The sequence below is a fragment of the Calypte anna genome, chromosome Z (genome assembly GCF_003957555.1).
Source record: "Calypte anna isolate BGI_N300 chromosome Z, bCalAnn1_v1.p, whole genome shotgun sequence".
NCBI lineage: Eukaryota > Metazoa > Chordata > Aves > Apodiformes > Trochilidae > Calypte > Calypte anna.
Genome location: NC_044274.1, coordinates 11101998 through 11114614, shown reverse-complemented (window position 1 = coordinate 11114614; position 12617 = coordinate 11101998). Strand labels below are relative to the sequence as shown.

General features: G+C 44.6%; 1 protein-coding gene across 8 annotated transcripts in view; it reads right to left on the bottom strand.

Moving 5' to 3' along the window:
• RUSC2 (RUN and SH3 domain containing 2) overlaps positions 1 to 12617 on the bottom strand; it is a 53852-nt gene that overhangs the window by 25792 nt on the left and 15443 nt on the right. For 6 of the 8 annotated variants that reach the window (XM_030467051.1, XM_030467059.1, XM_030467057.1 and 3 more), the window contains one exon: positions 11963 to 12066. The exons of the other annotated variants lie outside the window; for them this stretch is intronic. The gene's annotated coding sequence lies outside the window, so the exon portion shown is untranslated. The remainder of the gene's footprint in view (positions 1 to 11962; positions 12067 to 12617) is intronic. 8 annotated transcript variants of the gene reach the window in all.

Below are 12617 nucleotides of genomic sequence, written 5' to 3'. Positions count from 1 at the left end.
CTCAGAACAGCTTTGTGGATCCAAGCCAGCTTTCTGGCCTGTGCCTGCAGGCATACAAGATGTCAAAGCTGCTCCCAAAGCTGCTACATGTCTACAGGCATGGTCAATGAGCAACCATTCCTGCTCAGGTGTGCACTGCAGGGATGAAGGTTTTCAAGATTACAGCAAGAGATAGAGGAGGCACAGATGCTTTGCACTGATGGAGATACTCTCAACAGCACAGGATGTTCCAGGGATCTGCAACATTCCGTGAATTACTGTATTTTAGGAAGACCTTTCAATCACCATGAGCATGGTGAGCCACTGGCACAGACTGCCCAGAGAAGCTATGGATGCCCCATCCCTGGAAGTCTTCAAGGCCAGCTTGGATGGGGCTTGGAGCAACCTGGTTGGCAGAGGAGTTGGAACTAGCTGATCTTTAAGGTCCCTTCCAACCCAAACCAGTCTGCTATTGTATGATTCTATGAATTATGTCCACTGGACCCTCAAGACTTCCCTTCCTAACATTTACTGGAACCTGCATTTAAACAACCTGGTGTTGCCCAGACCATGGCAACAGAGAGGCCCTGACCAGGCTTCATGAACAGGTTAAAAGAGATGAACTAAGCCTAAAAGGGATGAAGAAGGTCTGTCTTCTCAGTGAGTCAGATCTTACTGCAATACTGGCCAGCACACACTATATAAACATCTACAGCAACTCCATGGCTGCGTATCTTCAGTATTGCTTTCTTTCCATTCAGATTAAAACTGGCATTGAATTTCAGTCCAACAGAATCACCACTGCAAAACTATCCTGAACCCCCCCTGCAAAGGAAAAGCATCCGTGATCACTGAAGAAAGCCCAACAAATACAGAATTACATCTCAAGATAACTCAGCTAAAGAGGTTCTAAAGTCATGTTTACCATCCATGCAGTTCAGAGCTCCATGGATTGAGACATCACTAGCAAGTGAAAATCAAACATTTCTGGGTTGGCAAATTAGAGATGTACAACTCCATGTAGCAACACAGGAAAAGCACAACAGGCAGGAATGGTGGCTAAGGGAGAGTGAAGTAGACTCACAGCAGGGCTAAGTTCCTGAAAGAACTCAAAGATCACTCACAATTCACTGTAAATCAAGCAGCTAGAGATAGCAAAAAGCCCCAGAAGGATTATTTCCAGAGCTGAACAAAGTAGTGGTGCAGTGCTCTGCTCCCAGGACTAGTTAGCCATGTCCCAGTGAACAGCAGAAGCAAGGCAGCTATAGCATTACCTAGCAGTGATGGGCACTGCAGGTCTGCCAGACAGCCAGAATGCCTGCACCTGCAGTTCTGTATTATTTTTAAATTATGAAATCCTACATGGAATTTAATATACACTGTTGTGTACACACTGTGTAGACACCAGCTCAGGAGCTTCAAAATCAAGCACAAACAGAAAAGATCCCCACAGCACCCTGGTTTTATTAGATATTCTTCTTCACACTATGAAATGCCTTTTCAAACAGCATCCATGTCCAACAGCTGCCTCCTGCTAAGACTGCAGGAAATTTTAACCCTTCCTGGCTTCACATGGTTTTGCCAAGACCAGAAGCAATAACTGGATACAAAGGAAGAAAATTTCTGTCTCTCTAAAGCAGGAATATGCAATAAGCATTCCCTGATTTGAGAATGTTAACATGCTATGAAGCAAACAGGCAGTGTAACCACAGCATCTGGTAAGAATAATGCATGAAATTTATTCTGGTCTCTGAAGGACATGAGGACCACATATACTTCTGCTGCTGATACCCGACAGTTTTTAAACCACAGGCTGGATTTTGCAGTCCCTTGAAGACAGCTGGAGGAAAAGACTCTGTAGCACACAGGTTTGAATAGGGAATTTGCCTCATTAATAAGTCCATGCATTTCTCTGTAGTCAATTTCAAATACTGTCAGATTTTCGTTTCAGCAGAATTCAGGGTGGGTGAAAAAGAGGGCAGAACAATTTCCAAGATGGGAGGACAAGAACTTTCAGAATTGGGAACAAATCCTCTGACCACAGCAATTCTGTGAAGAGATTAGAAAACACCCTTTTCACTCCATAGCACGTCTTCACATAACCTCCTTGGTCAAAACAAGGATGCTCTTCTCAAGAAAAACAGAATCTAGGGCAACTGTTGCCACTCGCTGAGAAAAAGAGGGAGCAGAAAGATGTAATGGACATATGAACACATTCAGTCTTCATGGATCAGGTGCTGTAGGGATGGGTTTTTATTCAGCACAGGAACACAGACCTCTTTGGAGTGACTTAGAGGGGTGAAGCCCCACCCTCCTCATTTGCTAGCTGAGATCAGATGCTCTGCATGAGCTGTAATAACCCCAAAGTGGGGGTGACTGTCTGCTCCATTCTTCCCCCCAGGTACAGGCAGCCTCCTCCATATGGGAACAGTTTATGTCTAGAAACAGGTTCCATAACCCTCCCATAGGAAGTTAAGAGCGTATACAATCACAGCACTATGTATTCTTCACATTTTTAGTGAATCTTGGGGTTTTTTGTTTTTATTTTGGTACGTTTGTTTGGTTTGGTTTTGGCTTTTTGGTTTTTTTTTCAGAATTCCTGCAACCTCTTAGGGCTTGTAACTTCCCAAACTGGTAACATCTACACCAAATTACATGTCAGAGCGATAATCTGTCAGTCCATTTGAACATACAGGCATTTCAGGCAACTTCACTGCTTGTCCTTGGCTTAGAGCAGGAAGCGTATCTTGTTTTCTGCTACATTCCACATTTCCCTGAGCAGTCCCAAGCTTTCCCCTCTCTGCTCATGCAGAGATCATTATGCCAAGAACATTGGTATGGTCACCAACCTCTGTCCAAGTGTTCTCCTGATGCATGGTGTGTTTGGTTGGTTGCATGGCTGGTGGAAAGGCAGAACTCAGATGATCCAGATGAAACCACAGAACCAATATACATAACAGAGTATTTTCCACACAACAAAACTAACAAAAGGCAAGCCAGAACATTAATAAAATACTTAAAAAGCAGACCAGGCACTCCTAATGATTACACATACTTTTCTTCTAAGAGGAGAAACATCCCTGGCAGGGGCTGGCAACCCAAACCAAACACAACTTGTAAAGCTCTGTAAGGGACAGTTTATTTTAGGATATCGCTCTGCAAGACAGCTCATGTGATAATTAGGTTTGGAATGACTGAGCTCAACAGAGCATTAAGGGTCTAACTAACTAAGTCTGATAACCCTGGATTAACCAAGGTCTTCTACTAAGGAAAGTCTTGATGGGATGCATAGGATGCACGGACCTGCTCAGTAGGAGAAGAAAAGTAAAGGAAACAGGGATAATCCTTGGCTCTGTACTAGAAAAGCAGGTCAGAGTTCCAGGAGACACACCAAATCTACTGGAGGGATGACCACTCTGCTTTTAATAATGTGATGGTTTAACACTGGGCCAGCAATCAAACCAATGTCAGATGCTCTCTATTAACCTCTCTCCCTCACCTATAGGGAAAGGAGAGAGAATAAGGGAGAGAGACTGATGGGCTGGAAACTACACAGTTTTAATTAAACAGTAGTGATAAAAAGGAAAATTATTAAATACATACAAATATACACAAAAGCAGAATTATGTTCCATCCCCTTTCCCACCACCAAGGCTGAGGGGCAGGCCCTGGAAAAGTCAGCAGCGGACAGGAACTGGGTGCAGTACTCAGGAGGATGTGAATCAGGATCAAAGTAGACAAAGAGATGGAATCCTCTCAGTTTTCTGGCCATGGATGAAGAAAAAGCTTGACCATTGTGATCCCTCAAATTTATACCAAGTATGATGCATATGAGATGGAATACTCTGTATTCAACTTCGGTCACCTGTGTGCTCCACTCCTCCCTAAAGGAGGGTCACAGGTGTGACCCCTTTACTCCATTTTTCTTTCTGGATAAGATTTCAGAACCAAGCAGTGACACTGGTGCTGCATATCAGACACTGACTGAGAAACATGCCGTTAATTTCAGCAATTGCAGCTACTTAGAAGAGAATTCACTGAAGGTAAAACTAGAAGAGAGAAAAACCGGTTCTGTTATTGCTCAAACCAGGACAAAAAACTTCAGGGGTGTTAGAGATGGCTGAGGAGACACCTTAAGATTGTTGTCTCCCTGATCTTCCCTGCTCAGACTTGCCTAGGTTTGGACATCTCCTTTCTTGAAGCTCCTGTGTTCATTCTGTACTAGATGTCTCCGAGACAAGAACAAGGACCAGCAACAAGAGGTGAGGCAGAATCTGCCTGTCCTAAGCCCTTGCACTGAGTTGGGCCTCTGCTCTGCCAGGAGGTTTCAAGACTCTGCAGCTTCATTAAATACACTGGGTAGTCTTACTCACACAAACGCCAAGCCATTTGGGAATACTGCTGGGCTTTGAAGTTTGACAGCAACATTCGTGGACTAATTAATCTCAGTACATGAAAATTATTCCTATAATCAGTTTCAAATAATCCTCCTTAGTTTCCTGGAATGCTTCTGGATTACAAGCAGGACACCTCCTAAATCATTGTTTTTCTTTAGACTGTTCATTAATTCGTATCACAAGCCCTGCTGTTTCCCATTTAACACAAGTACTTTCCATTTCCTCAGTCTCTCCTCTTACGAGAGTTTTCCAGGACTTTGTGCTGTTTCCTGGGCAGTTTCTCAGTTGCCTCCAAGTTCTAAGCTAATTGCATACAGTTTCACAATCAATGGTGGGATGTCACCTGCTTTTTCCATTCCATTTCTTATATATCTTAACAAAGTAAATTCCCTTATGACCAGGGTGACAGCCAGGCACTTTTTGCACTTTAATGACAACAGTTTAATGAGTTGGAATAAATTTAATCAGTTTAATGATTTGAAACCTGACAAAGTATAACTGTTTGACTATCTCCTGTTACAGACGTCCATACAACTTAGTATCAAGCTCAAAAAAATCAAAGTTTTGAGCTTGATAAAATAAGACAAGCCTAGAAGAAACCAGCGGATTTTTCTTACATGTCTGTTCTCTGCAGAGAGGACTTGCTTTTCACTGTCTGTGTGGGGTTTGGGGGGGGTTTGCTTCCTCAAGTTACACCAATTCTTGGCTTAGGCATGTGGGGAGAGATTTTCTCTGTCTCCATGCAACTTCTCTTTGTGGTCCCTGAAGAGGTAAGAGGGTCCTCAATATCTGACTAAGGTCTAGATTGAAGGATATTTTTCCTGGTGAATTTGCCTCATGAAATCAGTGAAGTCTGGCTTACCTCCAAGAAAGATCACCCTTCCCTTTTTACAGGCAGGCAAAGAGGTTGTTGTGGTTTTTCTTTTCAACCTCAACTTGTGCCAAGGGGGAAGTAGACAACACAGCAGCAAACCAAAATACTGGCTGCTGAAAGTGGTACAAAGGGAAATCACCTCTCAGTGCCTCCTGGACAAATACAAAAGAACGGATTCAGCTCAGGGTGTTTCTCCACCCTGCAATACCAACACCACCAGCAGCATAAAGCCTGGGAGACATCAGGGCTACAGAGATGGAGACATTCTTTAGGGTCTCTAAAGCTTGTATGAAGTCACCAACAGAAGCTCAGAGAACAGGAACCCAAATGGGTCAACAACTAATACTGATGCAGCCTCACCTCTTCTTTGACCTAGTTGTCCCCCAAAAACAGCCAGTCTAACAGGAAACAGGCACAAGGGTATGAAAAGGCTGTCAGTCTTACGGTAATAAGTCATAACCACCTCCAGAGTGTTTATAAATTCAATAATTATAAATAGCAAGTGTCTCCAGAAATGAAAATGTGACATAAGACACAGAGCTGAAAGCAGGAGGTGACAGTAAGGAAGATACACTTTTCAACAGCCGTTTCAAGAATTATGGCCTGCAGCTGGAGATAAATCTCAGCAGGAGGGTAAGTTGGTTGCCACTGACTGCGGATGAGAGAGAACATTTTGCTGCCAGTAGAAAATGGCTAAGTGCTGATGTATCCTGAACCGAGGGGTCAAGCTACAATCATAGCTCATTATAAGCCACATTCAGGCAAGAAATCTAATTTAGAAGTGACTACAATTACTCACATACTAAAAACTGGGGAAGAAGAGGTCAACCAGAGCAAGCCAGACCCCAGGGCAGATGTGTCACTTCAGGTACCTATCATTAGAATGAATCAGACTAAGCCACAGAAGATGATGCCATGCAGGCCAACAGTATCTTGGGTCAAAAGATGTGAATTATTTATTACTTCTACTGTATCTTCTCATGTATGGGCTTATGATTCGACCACCTGAATTATTTGGAGTGGTCTGAGGGTAGGACTACAGGGACAAATGCCATATAATCAGGCTCTGGAACTAGCCTCACTACTAAGAACAGTAAATTTTACTGACACAGTGGTCAAGATGGGTCATTTTCCCTGCTGAGAAGGTCACCTGTGAGGACAGCTGTTATCTCTGAGCCACACAGAAGATGCATGACAATGCAGCAAAAGGCATGCATGAATCCCTGCTCTTCTCCATGGGAACCTCAGACAAGGACCTAAAGAAGGTGGCCTGGTAAACCATTCAGGTGAATGAGACCTACTTGGTGAAAGGAGACTAAGTAAGCATGTGGTTGCTTCTGCACCAATGCAGGCAGAGCAGAATGGGGAAGAGCGTGCCAACTGGAAGCATTAGGTCCCCCTTTTACAGAAGTGATGGCAGCTAGTCCCAGTTTATAAAGAATAAGGCACAGTTCTGGCATTAAAACAAACCATTGAGATTAGTCTAACCATTTGTAGAGATCTAAGACTCCCTGCTTCCTTCAAGAGTAACACTTGAAGAGCCCATTGCCTGAGTGTCAGGAGAAGCTGATGGGGATGATCTAATTGGTGCAGGGTCTGTGTTAGCCAACAGTCAGGAGCACAAGTTTTCCCCAGGGTTGATTACATTACAGCTATGCAACTCATCAGCTCAAACCTCACACACAACTTGAGTTCCCATGAAAAACTCATTTTCCTGGAACTGTATGCTATCTTCTTCTGCCACCAGTATGCAGCAGAGCTCCTGAGAATATGCCAGAGCCACTGCCAGAGCCAGGTGAGTCTCCTGCACATCTGGGATCCAAGGAGAAGGTGGATTCTCACATTCCAGTACCCATTTCTTATCCATGTGTCCTGTGTTTCCCCAAGAACAGAGCACATTCTAGTCTGAGGCAACAGTGGCTCCTGGGGAAGTATCAGGTGAAAATCTGTTGTATATTTTCTAAGGTCTTCCCTAAAGGATCTATATTTTTCTTCCTGTAACTCCTCAAGGAGAAAATTCCTTCTTTCCAGGAGGAGCTGCTAGTTCTCATCACTCTGAGATACCTATGCCATAGACCCAAAACACACAACAACAGGGCAGTGACACTTGGTTTTTATCTTCAGAGAGCATCTTGTGCAGAAACAGAGACCGTCTGATGGTAATGCAAGTTTCCCATCACTTGCCAAGTGTCAGCATTGTTGCCATCACTCAAATACTTATTATTTATCACTCAAAGGTACTGCCAGCCTCACACCCTTAGCACAGCATGAAGGCCCACATCTGGCCTCTCTTTCAGCAGTTACAGGGGTGAGCCTGAGCCAGAAGCTGCCATCACCTACCTTACAGCCACTCACCTACATGGCAGCTCTGCCTCTGCCTCCCTCTCATTTACAACTGCAGTGCTTTCTGGGTTGGTTTGTTTTTCCCCCTCTCTGCTCATATAACCAGAAGCAACCTTGCCCAGTAGGAAGTATTTGCATGAGTCTGATGGATAGATAGGAAAATGACATTGTCTACATGATCCTGAGGCTGCAACACACCTGTAGTGGGGAGAGGAAGAGTTTGTGGACGCGCCCACTCTTAATGGGAATGTCCCTGCTTTGACCCACTTTCAGAACATGAACATTAAAATAAATTTAACCAAGAGAAAACTGGAGCACAATCAGGGACCAGACCCTGTTCCTTCCTCTTTGGAGAGTAACCAACTTACAGATGAGTGCTTGGGCACATAGGGAACCTGCTCACCAGACAAGTCGGCAAATCCCTGCTCAGGCTCGATCGCTGCTCTGGATTTCACCTCCTGCCAGCCAGGTTCTCTTATCTCCTTCAAGCCTTACCCTGCAGCCTCTCACATGGCTCTGGAATGGGCTGAACATGTAGCTCTTTTGTCCTTGCAGACTGGACTGCCAGAAGCACTTTATCCACATGAGGAACTCTTCCCACAAATCAGCACAGTAGCAGACAACTGAGCCTTCTCACGGCTGGTTGGATTTCAATGGCTTCCACAAACATGGGAACAAAACCTTCTTGCCCAGTAGTGTCCTGAGATTCCACAGCTGACAAAGAGGTATTTCCAATTGTCCTCTGTGTCTCACCCACCTGCACAGGTCTTCACATCTCTCCCTTTTTGTTTGATTTTCTTGGGTTCAGCCAATGCTCAAGTACAACAAAGCCTTGCCTACTGAGGGGAATTATCACCCAGCACCTATGATACAGGAGGGGCTTTGAAATTAATATCTCAAGCTGACCTAGTTTGTATTGAACAGAAGGGTAAAAAGCAAACAGTTCTGTAATGAAACCTTTTTAAATTTTAAAGAGCAGATCTCTAGTGTGTCAGGAAAAACAGCTAAGAAGCTAACAAGAACAAAGAGCTTGGAGAAGTACCGCAGAAAAGACTTTGAAAATAGGTTAAAAAAAAATCTGGTATCTCCAAGCAAGGTGAGCAAATCAGAAGAGCAGGGCTCCTGATGAACCTGATGAATACCAGGAAAGGTAAGCAAAACAGCTAGAAAAATACTGAAGCTGCAATAATGACAGGTTAGACAAGGAAGCTCCTGAAGTGGAAATAAATTCAAGAAGATGAATGCAATCAAGTCAGAGGGACAAAGTATTCTTGATCCCAGAACAATGAAAGAGCAGTTTCATGACTGCAGCAAGCAACAGATTTTTTTTTAGTAAAAATACATGTGAGGTAAGAGAGGAAAGAGGGGTAGCTGTGTGGCTGTCAGGTAATAGTAAAGCTTGCACCTTTTCTCAAAGAGGAAGAGAATTGGTCCACAATAGATTTATCGACCTGCTCTTAATACTACATAAGGCTTTCAGAAAATATTGGAAAAGAATATTAGGACTGGGAAATAAATTAAAAATGGGGCAAAACCCAGCATGGGGTTGCTAAAGGTGAATTACTGTCTGCCTATCAGATATAATACCAGAGTGAGATCTTGATTCACCAGGAGCATCAGACTGGAAGAAAATTATCACCTCAGGGATCTTTTTTTTTTCTTTTTTTTTTTTTTTTTTCTTTCTATCACAGCCTGAGATGATATTAGAGCTGTGGGCAGACTATCCACAGCAGATTCTCCCAGGCCACCTGCACTTTCTGCAATGCAGGTCCAGGTCCCTTGAATCCAGACATCCAGCTGCACTGAATCTCCAGCATTCTGCATCAGTTCAGTGAGGAAGACACATGACAGCAATTTTATCACCCTTCTGAGAATAATTTCAGCCAACTGCAGTTATCAGAAGCCTCTGTCCATCTTTTAAGCATCTCAAGGCAGAGATTATCTATGCCCTCTCACTGCTTAACAGATGCTCTTGCAAGAGGGCACCTACAAGCCAGGCACAGTCTGTATGTGCTGGGGAGTGTTTGTACCCCGCACAGCAAAGGAGGCTGCATCATCTCCTTTTATTCCTTTAGGCAAACATTGCATACACAAACCCTGGTATAAGTATGGGCATCCTGCATAGAGACGTCCTGTTCCATGTCCTGTCCCCCAGCCCATGGTGTACCTACAAATACATATAAGCTGTTGTTAAACCCACCAAACTCCTTCAGGAGCCTCTTATGCAGCAGCAGCACAAACACATTTGGTATACATCTACAGGAGCACATCCCACTCCCTGCTCCCATTGGGCTCAGTGGGACAGAGACCTGGAGTAACAGAGAAGGTTCCCAGGGCAAGACAAGGATGAGAAGGAGATGCAGCTCAGGAAGTCCTATGGTGTTTCCAGGACATTGCCACAGAGCTGCGAGCAGAATGCACCCCTCTGTGGTTTTGCTGGAAGCCCTCACCTTCCAAGCTGGCATCCTGCACTGAAACCCTGGGTTTATCTTCCTCAGCAGGCGTAAAGGGCAGAGAGCCTTGCCACTCCATAAGGATGGAGATGGAGGAACTGACTGAGAGCCTGCAGCACCAAAATGGTTCCTTCATAAAACTGCTGCAGAAAAGACTGTGCTGAGGATCACTTCCACCTCCACAAACTCCCCAGGGCTGCACAAAGCACTGATCATCTTAGAAAACACAGTGTAAGGTTTGAGAATTACAGTAGAAATTATACATTTACATTCCTTGGCAATAACATCCCTGAATTTCCTCCCCTGTGCCCTCTGCCACTGGTCTCTGACCCACAACCCCGTTTTTTTCAGCTCTGCAATGCTTTTCACACCTGCCTCTTCTGCTCCAAGGTTCCTCTACAGCTCTGCCAAGTATTTACCATTTTCTCTACATTTTTCATATCACCCTGTTGCTCCTGAGAGGCCTAAATATGCTTTATCTGAATTATTCTTGGGTCACTGACAAACTGCAGAAAGCTTTAGTGAACAGGCTAGAACTGCCAAGCTCACTCATTAGCAACACTGGCACATGAGGCTGTATGTGCCTGGGGATAAAAAAGATCTCTAGTTCCCCCATTCTCCATACACCCCTACAACACTCATCTATCCAGACCCTGAGTGATTTGTCCCTCAAGAACCAATGCTAATGTTAATGCACTCCTGTTAAGACCACACACCCTCAAAATACCTTCAATTGCAATTCCACATGCTCAGCACCTTCCATATACCCAGAAGACTGCAACTGTTATTTGCTTTTTGATACAGTCCTGTTCATAAATTCCCCTACAGCAACATCACTGTACCAAAAATACCTAAATCTCATTCTTTTATACCTTTGCCTTATTGCTCCTGACAACTGTCACCCTGAACATTGCCTCTCAGGCATCCATATCCCTATTCCACATATAACCTTCCCTTTGTTCAAGTCCTTCTCCCATTGCATTTGCAGAGGCAATCTGATGGAAGGATTTGTGCAGAGGGTGGGGGAGGGAAGAAGAAGGAAGGCAGGGACGGAAAAGAGGGATTTGGCTATAACAAGACCATGTAATTAAGCTCTAGTAACTGGTACCCAGCCTGGACCCCTCGTTTCAGTAATTAAAAGCAGTAATTCTTCCATTCCTAGATAACCTATCTGATCTGCAAGAACAGGCAATGAGAAAGCATCCATTTACACAGCCAGCACAGACACACCCTGGGCAACACAAAGGACTCCAGCCTGCACACAGCCTGTGCGTGCATCCTTTAGCAAAAGAGCAGCACTTTACCTGACACACGATTTTAGCCCAATGCCTTTTGACCAATTAATTTAATGGTATTTAGAAAATAAAAACAATTTAAACAAAACAAAACAAAATAAAACAAAGCCAAAAGGCAAACTGACACCAGCCTTTCCTCTGTCTGTGCCCTTTGTTTCTGGCTTTTCATGGAAGTGCTATCTGTCAAAACAGCTTTTGAGCTGCACAGCAGCATCACTTCCAGGGAGGCACAGAGAGCATGGTAGCTGGCGGGACCAAAACAATCCGTGATGGCTCAGCTGTCATGGCAGGCACAATGGAGAGCTGTGTGACTGCATTCTCGGGGTGAAGCACAGCTCTCCTCTGCACAGCCAGCCCCAGACATGACAACTGCTATTTCATAACTACAATGGACAAACACGCATTCATCACAGCAACACCCTCCCCACGCACTCACATCCATTATAACCACAACAGCCCCAAAGCAATGCAGCCTCTGTAGAGACAAAGCAATCCTAAAATCTTTTAAGCTTCATCGCTTAGCTGGTAATCTCTGGAAAAACCAGCCACTCTGCAGGACAGCAAACGGCCTGAAAACCACCAGCACGACTAACACCCACCCCGATCATCTCTCCATCTCACCTTTCCACAGATCCTCTGTTTCCTGTCTCACTCAACGAGCTGCTCTGCTTCGGCACTGCTGAGCACTCAGATTCCAGCAAGCTCTGAGCTCTTTCACCAGGATGCTGTGAGAAACAGAGTCAATTTTTTTTTTTTTTTTTTAAATCACAGCTGCATCCCTGGCAATGCAGAGGGTCTGCGCAATCACATCGCTCCTGCTGCTGCTGCTGCTGCTGCTGTGACGTTGCTGCATGTAAAGGAGCAAGCATGCCCACAGCTTCAGTTTGCAACCAGTCCCTGTGGGACCTCAGGCAAGGCAGGAGATGGGAGGGAGTGGAGAAGGAGAGGAGGAGAGATTAAGTCGAGCTGGGAGATGGAGGACTGGTTCTTACAGAAGCTGAGGAATCAGGAAGGTAGCATAAGGAGAAACAAAAAGACTAAAGCTTATGTCATAAAATAGAGCTGCAGCATCTCATTCTGTGGTGATCTTGGGTTTCAGGTGCTGCCTGATCTCTCCTTCTGGCTTTGTGGAGGAAAGCAAGGAGTGCTATGTTCCTACCATTGATAATGGCAGCCAGAGCCCTTGAGATAAAACGCTTGTCTGCACAGCAATGCACAGGAGAAGGATGGGAGGACATATTACTGAGAGATCAGGAAGACTACAAGAAGCTTCATG